The sequence below is a fragment of the Pomacea canaliculata genome, linkage group LG2 (assembly GCF_003073045.1).
Source record: "Pomacea canaliculata isolate SZHN2017 linkage group LG2, ASM307304v1, whole genome shotgun sequence".
NCBI lineage: Eukaryota > Metazoa > Mollusca > Gastropoda > Architaenioglossa > Ampullariidae > Pomacea > Pomacea canaliculata.
The window spans coordinates 33,350,376-33,368,431 of NC_037591.1; the positions used below are offsets into that span (position 1 = coordinate 33,350,376).

Below are 18,056 nucleotides of genomic sequence, written 5' to 3' on the forward strand. Positions count from 1 at the left end.
AAGCGAGTTTTTTTTTTTTTTTCGATGATATATAGCGAGTTTGGGTTTCGAAGAGTTGCATGGACATACTTCTGTGGTTTGCATGTGTATGCCGCCAAGATGTCAGCGGATCTGAGGGGAAGCAGAAACAACACTCGCACGACGCATGCGCTGAACTGACATCTGCTCGTCAACGTTTTGTGTGTTCCTGTTGTAATTTTTTTTCTTGGTGTTTGTCAACGTTGTTTGTATTTTTAGTTTTCTGTTTATGCTTCAATTAATATGAAAATTATGTCTGCATGCATTTTAGTTCATTACATGACGAAAATCAAATTAAGACCTGGAGTTTGTGTTACAGGAAAGGGTTTTGTTTTAAGCAGCTTAATAAATAAATAATCCAGGTTTTAACTCGCAGAAAGACTAAGCGAAAGACGAGCAGAGGAAGTTTAGCGCATGCGCAATGCAGAGTAGCGTTCCGCATTTCCGCAGGTGGTCTGAGGTCTGATGTGAAAGCGGGACCCATGTCCGAGGTCTATAAATAAAAGCTTACATCTGAAAGGCGTAGCTAGCTTACTTCATTGCCGAATCACAAAAAGTTGTCCTATCTTTGTAAGAACTTCGAAATTTGCCTAATCAGACCTTTATCGAGCTGGGTAGTCAGTAGGAAAAGGACTGGAGAGAGAAACACAATCAAACAGACAAACCGACAGACATATAACCAATCCGCCAGACAGACACACCAAAGCAATCTCATTATAGAAACTCATTATCTGTCACGAGTTTGCCATTAACTCTCGGCCCAGTGCACCAAGCAGGACAGACCGAGAATGACCGCCATTAGATTAGTGAAAGGTCAAACAAACTGTTTGCGATGGTCGGCAAGGCTTTTTTCATTTTTCCACCAGTATTTTGGGGAAACTCAATGCCTGCTATTTGCATGCCTGCAAAAATTCGCCTGCCGAGGCGTGCTGGCCTGTGATTGTGGACTCGGGAATGTCGCAAACAAACTTTGTCCCCTCGGCGGGATTTTGTCGGCAGTCGTGATAAAGTTGTGATCACGGGTAAATCGCCGCTTCACGATCTGGTGATGGAGTTTCCGCTTCCGATCTCAAAATCAAACAACCACTAGTCTGTGGTTTGCCATCACAAAGCACAGCTGGAAACATTGAAAAAGGAATGCCCTGCTCATGATATGTCGCTAAAAATTTTAATTGTCAAAATCGCAAACGGATGCATCAACACCTTTTAAAGACAAAAATTTTCGTTTCGAAATTGGAAGCTCAACAACTTTGCGTGCTTGCCAGTAAATGGAGTGGACTGGTTTTTGTTTTGTTTTTGTTTTCTGCTTCTTCTTCCTTTTTTATTTTTTTTTTTTATTTTTTTTTTTTTTTTATTCGCCAAGCGGAATCACAGAGGAAAGAATCTGATCCGAGGGAGATCGTGGCGAGAAGCTACAGAATCACGAATTCAACAGGAATTAAAAAAAAAAGAAACTGTCGAGGCCGTGAACTCCAGAAATAGTTTCCAGGCAAAACTTGATCACACACGCACACACGCAATTCATCGATACGTTTCTTTTAAATAATTAAAATTGCCCGGATTGGAGGTCATTGAATGCAAAAGATCGAAATCCTCCTTCCGTGAGTTCTTTTGGCTTGAATTTGATTACCATCATCTTTGATTGTCTTTATTGTAATATTTGTTTACGTTTATGTATGTTTGGTAGCAACGAATCATCTCCATGGCTAAGTCGCAGTAACAGGGTGAGCTGGGCAGATACGACCCTCTTCGTCCAGAAACAAACGAAGATTACCCAGAGTTCTTTATGACCAGAAGCGTTGCGGGGTACAGAATCAGGAAACGGGGACACACCTACCAAGACCCAAGGTCCTTGTCTTGAGTACCATCCACAGCTAGAGAACTAGTTAGTGCTGTAGGTACTGAGCTGAAATAAAGCGAACCTGATGGTACTTCATGTTTATAGTTACGTCCCCTGAAGGTTGGATGATTGAGGAGACAACTCAAATTTTTTTACAAGCGTAATCATCAAGAGAGTTGTTTTGGGCACAAGTTTTACATCCTTTATTGTTGTTGTTTTTGTGTCATAGAGACACTTCACCTCCACACCTTCCTTCCTTTCTGTCGCTCTTCTCTCCCCCGCCCCGCGTCCTGCGCAGAATGATAGCCAAGCCTCGTTTTGCAGCTCAGTGAACAGAGTCCAGCAGGTCTCTCGGGACTCAGAGATGAAAGACTCAGGTTGGTGCCCCGAAAGCTTCAGTTATCAATGATGACTGACAACTGTTGTTTTCCTCTTTGGTCGCCATGGAAATTGCCCGGCCTGGACCTGATGCCCATCATATTGTGTTCTCTCCCCGTCGTTCCCCGGCAAGAGATTTACAGATACTCTCCTCATTCTATTACAGCTCCCGTTGGAACAAAGGCATAATGAAAATTTAAGAAGTGTCCCAGCGTGTGGACGCCTCCTAATGGACACGAGTTCTTCTGGGACCACCCATCCACTGCTCGTAATGGCAGGCCCATCAGGTCTTCTAGCTCTTGTTGTTGTGAAACAGGATGAGGGTCACAGACGAGGTTTCAGCTGCGTTCAAATTAAAGTATATATATATAACTAGATATACTATATATTTACAGTATCCCAGCGTTGACATGCTCAGAACTCTGTAAGCAAAAAAAAAAAATAATAAAAAAAAAATGGAACATTGATGGGAACTGAATCTTGTACAGTTCCGATGTTCAGACATAACAATTTTATATGTAGTGGGGTAGGAATCAGGGAAAAGCCTTCTCCCCTCAAAAAAGATACTAAGGCCTGCTGCATGCTCACCTTCGCATGCTTTTACTTCTCACCTCGCATTCCTCATCACCCTTATCATCTACCTCATCATTTCAGACGACTACCTAAAACATGATAACTACTGTTGGAAATGAGTGAGAAAAAAAATAGATAAGGTTGAGGGAGGTAGGGGAAGGAGAGAAAGAGATAACGAAATGAAATTATTCTTTTAATGCGATTATTTTATACTCTTAATGTTCCCTAAGAGTGGCAGTTGAATAAACAGCCGCACATCGTGAAATCTCGAAAATCTTTCTTCAAAAGTTGCGCGCGCCTGACGCTGCGTTCCAGACCGCTGACGTTCTCATCTCGCGCCTGGGAGTTGACGCTCGTCTAACGAGAAGGCGCGAGGGAAAAAGGAATCATGCAGTGAATTATTTACATTTTCTGCAGCATCGTTGCCAAAAGGAATCCGTCTACTGTCAACAGCACAGGAAGCCGAGGTATTTGCTTTTGCGCATGTGCCGCGCGTTGGACTGGAAGACGTCGCGCATATCATACCCGCACGCCAAGTCACCTCCACTTTTCCTCCTTTTTTTTATTTTTATTTTTTTTAAAGATCAAAGTCGACAGAAAATAAAAGTCAGCCTGCACACTTTGGCTTCTAGCCATTAATAATATAACAGAAGCCTCATCTAGAAATAGGGGAAGGGTAGACACACTCTCTCCCCTGTCTCTGATCTGCCGTCCATGCATGAGTTAGTTTATGTTCCAGAGATAAAAGCCTGCAACGCCAATTTTCTTTGACACCGGGTGCGTGTGCATCAGTGGTATGTCATTGCTGGGTACATTTTTCATCACCAGGCTCTGTTCTATATCGAGGTTTATTTGATAAAAAGCAATTTGATTAATACAGAGTTGTTGAATGTCATGAGCATGCTAGTTATTAATTGGAAAACGCTTGTGTAGATAGTTATTTAAGCCAATGGTTTTCCATCATCATCATCCCTAGGCCAGTCCCTGGTGGACCTTAGGGGCATTAACTTTTTGGCTAGTAAAGTTCTTACAAGTTGTCTGCCCATTTTTTTCTTTTGTCTCCTTTTGTTATCTACCCGCACCGCTTTCTGCGGGATCATCCATGCATTTGCTGACATTCCTGAGACGTGTCCATACCCATGTTGTCTACATAGCAGATACAAAAATTAAAATTGACAATACACATTGACCTAACGGAGAAACAATCACAGCTGAAATAAGACAATATTATATAAAGTTATAAACAATAAAAACCAAGCCAAAATAAAAAAGCAGCATGTGACTAGAGCTCAGGACAAGTGTTGGGTGGAATTTGCATTTTACGCCAAGCTATCGAGTAAGACTATATCAAGACCAATCAGCCATGTCTGCAAATAAGTACCAGATGCAGAGAAAGAACAGCTGTGCGAGAAACGGGATCTGAACCCAAGACACCCGATCCCTACTGTATTGAGGACAAGCGCTTCAATCACTGCGCCACCGGTGAGCAAGTGTGTCAGGTGGATGTCCACTCCAGAACTTGTGCAACAACAACACCTCTCTACATTGTGTGTGGCGCAATGTAGGGTGACCTGTGATTGTGTTCACCACCACCATCACCACCAACTCTCTCCGACTGTAGTAGTGTAGTCATAGCTGCTCTGCGGGACGCGACATCTGTTCCTTGTGTAGATTTTCTCGTCCTCCTCTCCCAACAACGACCCCGCTTCCCCTGGAGCCAGATGGCTGTGCGGGGTCGGCTCCCTCAACATGCCATCACATCTAGCAACGGTCGATCAATCTATTTTTAGAACAAAAAAACGTTAGCCAGCACAAAAAAAAAAAAAAAAAACTACGAAAACGTAGGCGACGGATCCATCTGTGACTACGAGCTGCAAACCTGTCAACATATGGCTGTTATCTGATTTACCCAATAGCTCAGAAAAACAAGAGCCAACAGCAAGAGTTCTTGGCCACAGAAAGAATTGCTAACACGGAGACATGGGTCATGTGACTACAACATTTCCACAGGTAAGAACACGTTAAATCAATCCTTAACTACATTACTCGAAAGTCTCTTGGAATGGAAAGGTTGCTGCTAGTTGCTAGTTGCTAGTCAGAAGAACGCGCGGGTGGACGTTCAGCTAACAATACCACGTGAGGGCCGACGGAGCGGCGAGCTTGTCGTTCACCGAAAACTGTACGTGGCGCCAACGTGGGGTTTACGGTGTGATTACGGCATTCAACGTAGGCGCCATTTCAAGGGCCGTCTTCGTACCGACGTGTAGAAAATGTCAATCCTGTCTGTACATGTAATGGAAACAATCCTTGGCCTGAGAGATGTCTGAGGAATTGGTTTTGGTATTCTGCAACCAGTTCCTCCCACAAACTAGTGACGATGTGTCAGGTACGAACTCAGCGATTTGGGATCCGAACTGGAGGAGAGCTAATACCAGTGGTACCTATGTCCTGTTCAAAGATCAGTATACAAAGGTAGAGATTTCCATCCATTAACCATACACTTTTTTTGGTGAGCTGAGAGTAAAACTCGTTACGGGGGATTGGGGAACATACTCTTTTGCCACACTGGGAACTTTGGCTTTGTGGTTTTTCTCTCTAGGGCGGGACGTCTGGGTGGATTCTAGGGTTGCGAGGAAACTGTCATCACCCTGGTCCAACACCGATGTTAAAAGCCACACCAGCAGGATCGCCCATCGACAGGTCTGAAAATGTACGCTTTTCAATCTAACGGATGGCTTTCCTCGGTGAATAATTCATTCACTCCTTTCACAGGCATTGTCATTTTTCACTCTGCCTGCTTGTTTGCCTGTCCTCTAGTCCGTGGGTCGTGTGAGATGTCATTTCCCACCAAGCATCTAATTTCTGGAATTATTCCGACTTTTACAATATCGGCGCCAAGTACATGTTGTAACATGAGGAATCGTATCAACCGGCGACAGTTGTATCATGTTGTATAGTGACCTTCCTCTGTGGGCCATGACAACAAGTAAAATGTGGATTCCTGTGTGGGCCAGAGAGCATCGCATACTAGAGAGATGTTATGGCATTGTGTGCACTTTCTTTGGTAGTTTCTGTCCGTCCGTCAGTCCTCCGTCTGTCTGTCTGTCTCCCCCCTATCTTTAAAATTTAACTTTCTTCTCCATGAAAGATAAAGGCTTTATCCCCTACTTCGATCTTTCTTCCTACTTCATACCTTCGCATCCTGGTGAAGTTAGGTCCATGGTGTATGCAGTATCTGAACCACCTCTGTGCCTACCACACAAATATAAATTGTCGCAAAAAAAAATTGTTACAAAACCACATTCAACTTCAATCAGTTTAAATTTCCCAACATCGCTTCTCGTTAATTATTTTGATAACTAGAGACTAAAATTAAAGTGACTTCAAACAAAATTGGCAGCAGTGGATGAGAGCCTGTAGTGCTCGCGAAACACGATGCTTTGTGTGCATGAAAATGGCCTTTCACTTTTAGAGATGGTAATTCCATCAAATGCCAATGTGCAGATTCTTGATGGCTTTGTTATTAAATATTCAGATGGCTAAAATAAGTTTAGTTCGCAGTTCAGTGCGGAACCTTCATCATCTCCAGCAAAATGAATAGTGATCGAACTTCCATACGATTATGTTGAGTGAGTTGGTGAGATGAACTGAATGGTAGAAGATTGCTGTGAGGCATTGTACATGTTAGTCCAGTCAAGACAGTTATTTACAGTTATTTTCTATCGGTGCACCTTCACCTGTCATTTGTACAATTTGTGTCAGTTATTCCTATTGTAGGACAAATGTTCACGAACTTCTCCGTGCATTATTCTGACGGATGAACATTTTTTAAAATTGAATTATTTATATGCCCAGTGCGAATTGTAGACAATGATCTTTTTTTAACCAGGGAAAAAAATCAAAAGAATTTGATTCAAAGTTGAATTTCTGTAAAAATTCGTAGCCTCGTTCCAAAGCACGATATATTCATGCTTTATCAAAGGATTAAGAAACGATTTTAAAAAGGAAGGTAAAATATGTTCCAGATAAAAGTCAATTATTTCAGTCATTTTCTAATGGGAGACAATTGCAAATAAGGACATGTACGTTTTTCCATGCTATTTTTATCGACATCAAACTTAAGAAAATAAAACGATTTTATAACCTGTTCTATGTATTGAAAAAAAAGCCGAAAACATGGAAAATCAAACATGACTTCGTAAGGTGAAAAAAGAATGCGTGATTCACTCCCCAATTTCAACTTTTTGACCTCTTAAGGTAAATAACGAAAATTTCAACAGGTGCGATCTGATTTGACAGAAAGATTACCTGTCAAATTACTCAAAAACTAACAAGTAAACGTATAACACTAATCAGTGAATAACAAGTACAATATCAACAATAACAGTGCAGGAATAATACGAGTTATTAAGAATTTTACTGGGTGCTCTTTTATTGCCTGTCTTCATTACTTGATTTAAAAAAATAAGTAAGATGGTTACTTTATTGTACTCATGTGATTTGTGTAAAGCTCTTAATTTTTATGTCTTTGTAAATTTATCTGCTCTATTATGACTGCAGTGTGAACGAACTCGTGTGTGTGTGTGTGTGAAACAACACCAAGCTTATATTTTATTATTAAACACTTCTACCCGAGCTTGAGTCAATCAATTCGGGAATATCTTAGAACTTGATGTCTCCTCCTTTCTGAAGAAAATGCTGAGGACTCTGTAAATCCATCAATCTGCTTCGGTGTGAGCTGTATGAGCCTCAACCATGCTGACACCAAGGACCGTACATCACCTGCAAGAGCCTTAAACAACACACACTAATTACAGAAAGGTCCCACTGTTCAAAATGAGTGATTGGAACTTGAGTGACAGGTGAAGAAAGAAATGCACTGTAGATGAATATGACGATTTCTGAGTTCAGCAGACTGTACTGACATTGGAATACTTTCTTTCAAACATGAAGAAGTTGACTGGTCATTCCATGAGGGACCTTCTTACCATGTATATGTACAGGTTGACTGCTGTCTGTCTGCCAAGACCATCGCTCAGCCTCTTGCGAAGTTCTCCGCTGTTAGTCTCGGCGAGCCTAAACAAAGAATGCGACTAAATCGGAAGCTTTGTTGTCACATGCCTCGTTTTAGTAGTTAAGTGGAAAAAATCGTCTGCCAGCAGTCCAGTAATACAAAATTCGTGTCCTTACTACCGAGCAAGACTCATCAACCGCTGGATTTCTCAAGTTGTTGCTCCCAGATGACCAGTACCTGCTGACTGCGTAGCTGTTTCCAGACAAAGGATGAATGAATAAATAAATGCCGCGTAATTAATATTGTGGACAGGACAGGTGTTCGGCATGTTCTTTGATTCTTTTTATTTTGCCAGAAGCAAACACTGGTTCTACGATGACATATATAAAAAAAAGAACGAACAAGACAAAGCACTGAATGCTCGTCACGCCCCTTATCATCTGCCTGATGCTCAAGCAAGTGTTTATTAACCTACATCACAAAGCAGGTGCAGCAAATATCTGTGAGCCACTTCTCATCAATTCACATGTGGTTTTTTTCCAGTAAATGGTAGTTAAAACAAACCTCATTAAACTAGTTTCCCCGACACCATAGCGATATCAGTATATTTATCAACTGTTAATTTTTATTTATTTACCAATGTATTTCTAACATCAAGGGATGTAATAACGGTCTTTAATCACACTGGACATGGTTTATTTTCCTGCAAAAGACTCTCCATTACTATTCTGTAAAGGATTACATTGTACATCAAATCTGCAGCCAAAAGGATGGAGGGTGAGGATGGAGGGTGAGGAAAGGAAGAACAGCTTGTTTTCTTTGGTGGCGGATGTGCCAGCCTTTGTCAGCAATAAGTCAGGTGCATGTGGTGATTCGTCAGACAGTTTCACCTTCGGAGGAGACAGGACTTGCAGCTCAGTGTTTACCCTGCCGAGTGTCTGCGGCTCACCATACGATTACACACACTAGAGATGCGTGTACACTCCATCCTTCCTCCATCCCCGCCAGTACTATCACCACAACCACCACCACCACCACCACCATCACCACGACCACCACCAAACACCAGCAGCAACTCTCATGCCAGACTCTTGCGCAATCCTCAACGTGGATTAGGTAATACATCTGAACACGTCTTTGTACTGTCTGTAAGAGGAACAAAAATATATATATTTTTTTTGTTTTCGTACGCTGGGTGGATGTTTAGTAATCTGTTCCCGATCTGGGGGTTCGCAGCGTGTTTGTGAGTGTTTGAGGCCATCTGTTTCGTCCAGTGGAAGACACTGCGCGCGCCTGCAAAGACCCTTGGTAGTAGCAAACTGCGCAGTGAGCTCTGTTCAGGGGAGGCTCTGGTGTCTGTACCACCACCATTACCACCACCACCACCACCACCACCAATACCACCACCCTCGTTATCACAGGAAGTTTGGGGGTCAATACTGTAAAATATGAGGCAGTCACGAGTTATTTTTTACACTTTCATGACTTAAGACATGGAGTTTATTGTAAGGTGTATATTCGTTCTATAGTTGTGTCATTCCTTCTATAATTTGATCAATCAGTTATATAGATATCGAATGAATTATATAGTTATTTATGATGGACGCAGTGGCTGACAGTGTTCTCTACAGAGGAATTTTTGTTTTTGAGCGAAGGTGAACAGGTCAATGTCTCTTCATCTGTCAGTCTCAGCACCCGGGGTACCGTGAGTGTTTGTCGGTGCTCCTACCCGACAAGCTTGAGCCTTTTTTTTTGTTGTTGTTGTGTATAGACAAACAAATTTCATACAACGGCACAAGCTATCATAATCACAAAGGCATTGCATCAGTTCTCCCGCTTATGAACTGAATAAATGAGAGATGGACAGAGAAGATAACGACGATATTTGATGTGTGGAAAGGACGCGTGTGTGTATTTGAGAGAGAGAGGGTGATGGTGGAACTCATATTTCAAAGGGACTAGAAAAATGCAGCTTAGGTAGAGAGGACCAACCAGCTAACATGCAATATTAACATGTAAATTTGTTTCCCATCATCTTTACCGTAAATCTAGACAAGCGGATTATTTTTTTCGATATTGGCACAGAAGCCATTACTCACGTTAAACACAAAGCTATTATTTGAACCAGGGATGCAGCTGGGATTGTTGAATACGATAAAAACAATTTGTACCTGACATTTAGTGTCAGCTACAGTTTCTGTAACTTTCCTTTGACCTTTCTTCACTCGAGATACAAGCTGGGAACGAAAGTTCTAGCTTTTTTTAAGTTTGAAAAGCAAACTGTCGTCTAGACGCCTCTCCTCGGTGGCAGCTTTCAAATTAAGCGGAAACTGGGAAACAGTTTTAATTGGATTCCAAACGCGTCCTCCTCTTACTACTGGCAGTTGAAGGTGTGGCCATTAGCAGGGTAACCACAGTGTAAATCTTCAGACGTGTCAGGCAGCGGTCAGAGTCCGATTTCCTGCATTTTTCTGTATTTCCAAATGTCCAAGCCGGTAACTGCCTGCTGAGGCTGGTCTCCATGGACTTTTGTTCTGCCGGCTTTGACCCGCGTGAGGTCGTCTGAGAGAGGTGGTTGCCGTGATATAGCCCTGGTTGCTGGCACGGCTTAAAACAAACAAACAAACAAACAAACAAACAAACAAACAAACAAACAAACAAACAGAGAGGTGGAGATGTAAAAGAAAATAGAGATTGCATTAAAAAGACTGGCGACACACGGGGGGACACCAGGCGGCCACTGTGTCGGGTGAGGATGAATGTGCAAACCTTTATTTGTTCACAAGTGGACGTTGAGCCGCTTTTTGTGAGCAGTTGCCTCACCCTGATGATGAGATGGTAAGTGTTGCTGCCAGTCTCGGACTGCACGAGATTTCTCTCTGTCGGAAGCGGAAGGACGCCATGCGCGCGCAGTCGAGAGCAAGCATGGGGCTGATTTAAAATTAAAAAACTGTTTCTTAGTATTTCTGTAACTCTTTCATGGATGTAATTGCATTGACAGAGTTATTTTTACTAGTTGTAGTGTGTGTGGCTGTGTTTACATGCATAATACAGTGCATTTTGTTTATAATCAGCGCGGATAAAAACACGGTCCATTTATAAACATCCCACGCACCCAATCCTTTTAACATTCATCTTCACTGTGTCGAGATTATAATGTAAGGAAATTCTGGTTATTAGTTCGTAAGATTCTTCCCCCGGGGTAGAGGATGGAGCGAGAAAATGGCAAAGTGTATTATATACACACACACACGTGCACACATGCATACTCACAAGCATACATGCTTAGTTTGTACGTCTGTGTGCTGTTACACTCGCACACTCACTCAAGCATTCTGTCACAATAAGACAGACAATCAGATAAACCAACTCGAAAGACTGCAGAATCCTGACAGAAGATGGGAAAGCTCGAGGATTTGCTCACATAAGATTCCCTGTGTGCGATGTGAGGCCTGTCGATAGTCACACACACACAGACACATTCACAACCGATGTCTTGCTAGTTGGACTCCAACCCATCTGTCATACAGACAGTAATCTGCAGCCAGGAGAAATATTTCTAGTAGTAAAAAAGAAATGGGTCTGCGAAGGATGCGCGGAGGTTGCAATGAATCATCGCCCCCAACCCCCAACTTCACCTTTTTCTGTCTCTTTTCTCTCCCTGGTGTTGATCGGACACCCTACCCAATGGGTAGACATGGACATGTGTCATCGGGATTGCTTTTTGGTGTCATACATCGTCTAGCACCCGTTTTCTGTTTTGTTTCTACTTTTGTGGATCGCCGTTACTGAAGTAAAGTATAGTATTAAGAAACAATTTCGACTTTCTCTGGAAGTTTCCTTCTACGCTTGATTGAAATGGTCATCTAATTTTTCTTTGAGGTTGGCTTTAATATATTTTTATTTGGAATATTTCGAACTTTCACTTTATTTTAGCTTTAATTATATCATTGTATTTGCCTTTAGTCTGTTTCTGATAATTACGACTGAGTAATATTTGTATTATGTAGACAGAAATTGGAAATAAGGTAGAGTTGAGGTGGGGAATGTGCATCAGACAACAGAGGGGTATGAAGCCGGCAATCTTGTAATTATCATACATGAAATACGGATTATCATTTCCCGAAACATAAATCCTAAGATAAAGAATTTTAAAATTGATGATTTTTTTATACAGATTTATTGTGTCTGATTGGACGATGCTGATCTATTTTTTTCGAAACATCTAAACAAATTGAAACAGTTTTGCATTTTCTTCTTTATTGAGACACCCAATGCAACATGTCATCAAAGCCAATAATAATTATAGATATTAAAGATCACTTATATAGCGTGTTTCTTCACTGAGTAGCGAGATTAACAACAAACAAGTAAAAAAAGTAAACAAAAAGATACAAAATTGAAGAATTAGGATACAATAGTCATGTGGAGTCAAAGAGCGATTGATACTCAAAGTTGTTCAGTCAGCCTTGTGTTATTTTTACACAGTCCAAGATTTCTAACTTATCACTGGTTGACAAAATTTACAAATTTTCATATACATATACTTACTATCCGCGTCTGTCTACCCTAAGCCGAAAGAAAGAAAAAAAATTCACATCAAATCACAATTCGAAGTCCTCAGTCACAACCACACAGGCAGCAACCACATCCGTGACTAACGCAGTCTGCAAACAGTAATCCAATGATCAATAATAATAATAATAATAATAATAATAATAATAATAATAATAATAATAATAATAATAATAAAGAACTAAGAATTAAATCACGTTAAATTTGTCTTCACATATTACACAGCCTGATGCATGCTTGCTTTTTCTTTCCTTTTCTCCTTCTTTCCTCAATTTTTAAATTTGAGACGTTTGCATATTTGAATTGTTCAAGTGGCTCTTAAAGAATCAATTAGAGCAACAGCAACATTTGCCTCCTAGCAGAATTTTTACCGAAACTTCATTTGACATTTACATGTCAGGGAACCGAACAAACACATAAACACACACAGACAGACAGACAGACAGACAGACAGACATACACACACTCGCGCACGCTGCACGGAGAAGGCATCCATCCATTCCCAGCAACACGCACGCACACTCACGTGCCCCCTCCTGTGTCTACCAGCGAGAGTCTGGCAGCCAACTGGAGCCAAATGCCAATTGTGCAACAAGTCCTGACCCTGTTTGTTTGCAGGGCTCCGATGTGACCGCTCAACCTTTATCCCGGTTAACGGATTTATTACAGGAAACACCTGCAGACGACGATCCCGCCATTTTGTAAAACGTTTCACATTGAAGACCGCATGTCTTTGCAGACCCGGGGTTCCCTGCGATCCTTAACACATGGAAGGTTGTCTCCTAACCTTTCCATAGCAATGGAGTCACGTGTTCAAGATTCCATTTTTATTTTTGGGGAGCCAGCTTTTTGTTAGTTTGATATTTTGTTTTCCTCGTCCTCTGAATTCCCTTCCTTAACTCTCTACAGAGTGAGGCCCCAATCCCAACAGCTGGGTCGACTGGTGGACAAACGGGTATCGAACCGTCACACCTTCAGGTTTGGACGCTATTGCTCTAACATCTCTCCTATCCGCTTTCCATAAGATGTGGAAAGACTCGATGGACTGCGAAAAAAGAAAATATTATGCACCACTCGATTGTTTTTTTAGGCACAAAAACAAAGTTTTATGGATGGGAAGCCGACAGTGATGAAAGGCCATGGCCTGCTGAGAATTACCATCGGCGTCAGTGTGTGGACCATCACAGAAAAAAACTAGTCGGGAAAACGGTGTCTTGTCGGACCCACATTTATTTCGGGTATGTTTCAGTTATCAAGGGGGTGGGGAGTGGGAGTCTGTAACCATACCCATATCCACGGGCTATCGGCACTTAAAAGTGCCCGACCAGGAACACCTGAAAATTTTTGTTTCTGATTGTTCAGCGATGCTCTTGAGCGAGTCAAAACATTTTTTCCCGGGGCAGCGAAGGGAAAGTGAGGAAATCTTCAGATGCTGTGAGACGAGAGAGAAAAACACAGGGGCAAATGAGAGTAGAAGCGGGATGGTAAGGGGTGAGGGTGGTCAATGTCTGTAGGATAAATACGTACGTCCGCCAGGTCAAGTGAGTCATGCTAGCAGGACACAGTGACGTCATCGTCGACTGCCCCCCACATCCCAGTGACGTCATCGCACACCATTGACTGCTCCAACATCCTGCCTTCTGCGCACTTTTGTCAGAAAACAAGAACAGACACACGTAGGTGGGATAGGTAGTAGCTACCCGAAGGGGTGAGTGGGGTACGTTTCGTTACAGCATACGGCAATACTCCCCCACCCCACCCCACCAACCCACTTGTTTATTTGCTATAAAAATGGCAACAGGAGGTGGAGACGGAGGTGGGGGGTCGAGAGCATGTTTGTCTGATGCTGGTATGTAAACGGGGTGTTAATTCAGGACTCGTTAGATTGAGTCTGCAGTTCACACTTAGGCCACGCTGATACGGGTGGATGCACAAAGGTTAGGATTGGACGAGTAATAGCAGTGCTGCGGAGTAGACATTAGTAAGTAGTAGCAGTAGTCACAGCATTACAGTCAGTGTTACCGTAACACCCCTCCTTCTGTCATTCTGTCCGAGGAAGCGGTGTGGAGGGAGTGGGAGCTTTGTGGTGGAGGTGGGCCGAGGGGTGGGCCAAACACGGAGGACCAAACTTGGCTATCTCGCAATGTCCCGCTGAAAGATCGACTATCGCATTTTTGTCGCATGCAAATGAATGTCTGATTAACGGAGTCGCTGATAACAAGCCCGAGCTCGGGAGCATCAATGGGATTGAGAACGGGAGGAGGTAAATTGAACAGCGCATAACCGGGTATGAGCAGCTTTTCAGCTAATTGAATTTGCCTCAGACCTTCGGCGTAGATATGTGCGAATGATGTTAACTTAACCGAATTTGCTCTCTTCAGAGTGCCTGCGTGCGTGCGTGTTTACTCAATGTAACATCTGAATATTTGCAATTTGTCTGTTAGTCTGGTTTTTTTTCTTCACCCCACTCGTTCTATTTCTGGTCTCTGTCAGTCAGTCTGTCTCTGCATCTGGCACCTGTTTACAGGCTACTTTGCCATGATATAGCCTTAGATGCTGGTCTCCCTTTCAACGCCTCTTTTCTCTGTTTGTTTGCACGTGTAGGCGGAGGTTGTTTTTTTTTCTCTCTCTCATTCCCGAGATCAGATTTTTCTTTGATGGAACAATCCACAGTCTTATTCAGATTGCTTATATGAAGCAAACTCAAACATGTGTCTTGTTTTAATTATTTGAAATCAGTGTATTTTGTTAGCTGGCGAGAGAGACAGAGAGTGAGAGAGTGGGTGAGGAAGAATGTGGGTATCAGGAGTTAAATCCTGATTGTCACCCACGGGACAGTTCCCCGGGGTCAGTGTTGGTGTTTAAGGTGAAACGCAACAGAGCTAGAAACAGAATGCAGTGGCCCGGATGCAAAAAATGAAAGCTTTCTCTGTCTCTCTTTCTCTCTATATATATATACATCACTAAACAAATACAAATTTCAAGATGTGGGCTTCATAATGTGGAGGGGGGACCATAGCAGACGCGTGTCAGCTGCTCTGGTGAGTGTGAAGCGCTAGTAACACATCACCTCGACAGGTGTTAGCAAGGGTGGGGGTAGGTATCGACAGCAGTGACCACACACACGCTGGGGGCGGGTAGCAGCTGCTGAAAGCCTGCTTGTGGAGGCGGGGGAGTGTCGGGGAGAAGGGGGCATGAGTATGAGGGTAAATACGGACTGGATTCAGGCGGAATGCTAGTCCACACGAGAACACAGCTGTAGACTATCAGAGATATCTCGGATGTTATTTGCTCTTACAATTCTTTTGTACCGTTATTTCCACCCTGACCCCATCAATTTCTTAGTTGTACTGAGCTTGGGTGAGTTCACGCTTGTTCGCATATAAACATATGCTATTCATGTGTTTGTGTGTTGGTGCGCCATTACCCAAGTTCTAGTGTTTAGATGATTGCCAGAGTCGAGAATTACAACCTGACCTGAGTGGTGGGTTCGAGAACGACTCACCGACATGTCACCACCTCACCCCAAATCCTACCCTTATCTCCACCTCCAGACAGAACAGAAAATGCTCGCACATACAAAGTGGCAACAGTTACTGTTACTGCTGACAACCGGAGGGTAAGCAAGATAGCTGAGTCGAACCCCGGTAAGTAGGCAGGTGATAGGAGGGAGTACAAGGACCGCCTGGCGTCTGCTGCCACGCGCCACGTGCCGGGTGAGTCTGGGTGGCGCGAGGCTGTGTTGTCCAAGCTCAAGACTTCTTCTGGAGAGACTGGCAAGACTTTATGGCCTGCTGCTGGCAAGTTGTGGTCGCACGATGGGGTTGGAAACTGTTCCTCTTGATCTTCACAGACATGGCGCGGAAGGGAGGAAGGGCGCAGGGATTTTATGAGTCTTGCTGGCATCTGTTGGCGGTGCGCGCGCACACACACACACGCACGTACACTAACTGTAGGTGCACTTGATGTGTTACGCAAGCTACGAGAATGCATTTACCTCTTCCTGTATCTTTTTTGCCAGTTATTTTTTTTTCTCCTCTTCTCTCATTTCTTTCATTCGCCCTATCTCTATGAGCGCAGCGTTAAACACTTGTCAACAATGCAGTGAGGATCGAGTTATCGTGGGTTCATATCTCGTGTCGGGCGTGATATTTTTTTTCTTTCTCTCTCTCTCAAACACAGAACAGTAAGCAACTTATTTATCACGGGCATTTTCAGTAACCACGTGACCTCTCTCAGTTCCGAAGAGATGCAAACAATTGTTGCTGGCAGAAAGTCCAGTCGTAAGATCGATGGTGGAGTCGAATACGTCTGCGAGGAATACGCAGTTCCCGACAGTCACCGCGCGAGGTGAGGGTGAGTGGTAGGCGGGTGAAGTCACGTGCATGTTTTCCCAGCATGCAAGGGCTACAACTGAGCCTCACTTCCGGTCTTGTGTCCAGTTCCCGACGTCGCGTCGTCTTTCTGTTCAATCGGCTTTTCTCCGTTATCTCCCCTGACTCCAAGATTTGATTCCATGGAGAGATGAGAGACTGCAACGACAACACGCAAACCCCCGAGTGAGTGTGTGTGGTGCTGTCTGGCAAGGCGGTGAAAAACAAAATATCAGCCAAGGCAAAAACAAAACTTCCGCAGTTCTGCTTCAATCTGCTGATCTTTGTTTCTTCTTCCTTCTCGTTTTGCAGACTTGTGGGGATAAACAGTTCTTCCTGCAGGCAGTCAGTGCTTATATGCATGCCTCACAATGTACGACTAAACATCCACATAACGAATACTGCCACACTTACAATTCCGTCAGTGAACACTCATCTTCAACAACTTGTTTATTGCCCATGTTTATTCCTTTTCTAACTACCCACATTCATATAGACATACAGCACTATAAATATATATGCGCAGAACATATCTAGTATATAAATACATTTTACTATATATAGTGTATCTAGGCATCGACATAACCGCACAGACACACGGGATCTGTCAAACTCTGAAACTTCCGGTATTTCCATCTTCAAAATACGCATGCGTAGTTCCGCCTTTCTTCAGCGGTGGTTGATACAACCACATGGACTACTCGCCATAATTTTACGACATACGCTCAATTTGCATCCCTTAAAAACAAACACAACAAACAACCAACCAAACAACCAACCAACCTAACAAACAAAATCAACCAAACAAACAAACAACCAAACAACCAAACAAACAAACAAACAAAACAGGTGAAGTATCAGTCTTTCGTCTAACCCTGATCCCCGCTTTTTCCATCCTTTAACGAAAACCTGTTGATCGGGCAATTACTCCTGTTCCTCCCAACATCCAGGGGCGCCTGCCAGCGTGCATTCACTGGGCAATCTTTAAACCTGTTTTTGTTGATCTGTCCTTTCATCTGTCTATCCGGACTATTCATCTGTGGTTATTTGCCTTTTGTTTAGTTCTCACTTGAAACTGTTCAGGCGTCTGTCGAGCCCCTGGGCTGGAGTTGAACTTCGCCAGCCGCCCGTAAATCGTCGTTGGCCTGCTGGGTGGCTGCGTAAACTGCCTTCATGGAGCTGACGTGTCGAGAAAATAAGTTGTTCAGTGCTTTAGAAAGTTTTTGAGGGCTTCCTACCGCCGAAGATCAGGTCAGTGTGCCACAAGTCACCTTGGGAGGACTGG

At 43.1% G+C, this 18,056-nt stretch overlaps 1 protein-coding gene across 1 annotated transcript in view; it reads left to right on the forward strand.

Annotated features, from left to right (window-relative positions):
* The first annotated feature begins 4,009 nt into the window (after positions 1-4,009).
* The window catches only part of LOC112557128, a 66,224-nt gene continuing 52,177 nt past the window's right edge, over positions 4,010-18,056 (forward strand). The window contains exon 1 of the mRNA XM_025226781.1: positions 4,010-4,819. The gene's annotated coding sequence lies outside the window, so the exon portion shown is untranslated. The remainder of the gene's footprint in view (positions 4,820-18,056) is intronic.